Raw genomic sequence first — 1,580 nt, 5'->3', positions numbered from 1 at the left:
TACAGACTTCATGAGAAATCATGAATACATCAATGCTCCTGGTGCCCGCGGGACATCATTCGGTCTCGCCGTGGGCCTATATGCAAGATCCCTTTGAAGTTGGTCCAAGTCACTAATTATCTGCTTAACAAATGTCATCACTACTGCGAAGAAGGTAGTGCGAGTCATATCCTCACAGATCTGGCACTTCATAACGACGTAGTCGGCGATGTTTCTAATTCTCTCTCTTATGACGCCTTTTTCTTGTAACAAACGCCCAATCTGTTGGGCCCTGGCTTCCAAAGTTTGGTCGGCCACATGATTCTGCTCCTGAAGTTGTTGCAAGTCTATTTCTAATTGCGCCAAGGCCGTATAACAATGTTCCCTTTCAACCCTGAAGTCTTTTGCCTGTTTGATCATTTTGTTTTCTGTGGCGGTGACCCTTTTCTTTAGCCCTGCAACCTCATTGTCATACTTTTCTTTCAGCTGCTTAACCAGACATGCTCGTTCTGCTGAGTTTTCGGCCAATTATTTTCGAGCCCTGGTTAATTCACTTTCTGCTTTGTTCAGATCAAAATTATATCCGCCCACTTTCCGCCTCATATCTATAAGTTTTTCAGCTTTGGCACTTTGGGCGTGGTTTTTTGCAGCTATTTTCATCTTTTGAATTTGGGCTCGAAGGGCCTCATTTTCTTTAGCTAGTTTCTTTTTCTCCCCCTCATCTGCGGCGGCTTGCAGATCTTTCTCAAACTGCAACTCCATGACTTGCTTCTCCAATCTGCCTATTGTGGCCCTGTACTCATGTTCTTTAGCCAACCAATTCCACTGTTCTTGCGACACCCCGACGAACTCCTGGAGATGGGGTCTCTTGGCCGGCCTCCCAAACTTGATTTCTCTCCTATACCAAGTAAGGTATCCCGGCGAAACTTCACCTTTGGACCGATCACGTACACATGTATTTGCCGTTAAGTATTGACACTCGCTCCAAATTTGGCGGACTGCTGCTTCGTGAAATTGTCCGTTAGGCCCAATCTCGACCACTTGGCCACTAAGATCTTCATCTTTCGGACTATTTGGCATCTCCCCAACTGCCTCAAAACTCGATATGGGGAATAGGGTTGGATACTCCTGAGTCTCATCAAAAGGAAATGGGGTCCAGTGGCTGGCATATATATGATTTCATCCACAGGAAGCCATCCAAATGTCCACTCTATTTGGCTTGCAATGACGAAACGGAGGCGCGCTATCCACTCTGTGACCCCTTCTGGCAAGCTGATTCCATCAACCTTCATAGAAAATTCCTCTATGCATGTTTTCTCTGTCGACCCATAACTCATAAATTGAGGACGACGGCATAGGTGTTCAATCATCCACATCTGCAGCAACACGTTGCATCCCTCAAAAAAGTCTCCCCCGGCTTTGCAGGTTGTGAGAGCGCGAAAGATTTCAGCTACTATCATGGGTGCGAGGGTGCTGTTGGCCTGAGTAAACAAAGTGCTGACAACCCCGGCTGCTCGTATGTCAATATTCCCATCTTTTCTAGGAAACACCAAAAGTCCCAAAAAGACCACCATAAATGCAAAACATTTGTGCTCTTCCCA

The sequence above is a fragment of the Nicotiana sylvestris genome, chromosome 8, assembly GCF_000393655.2.
Source record: "Nicotiana sylvestris chromosome 8, ASM39365v2, whole genome shotgun sequence".
In the NCBI taxonomy this organism is placed as follows: domain Eukaryota; kingdom Viridiplantae; phylum Streptophyta; class Magnoliopsida; order Solanales; family Solanaceae; genus Nicotiana; species Nicotiana sylvestris.
This window is presented reverse-complemented; position numbering follows the sequence as displayed.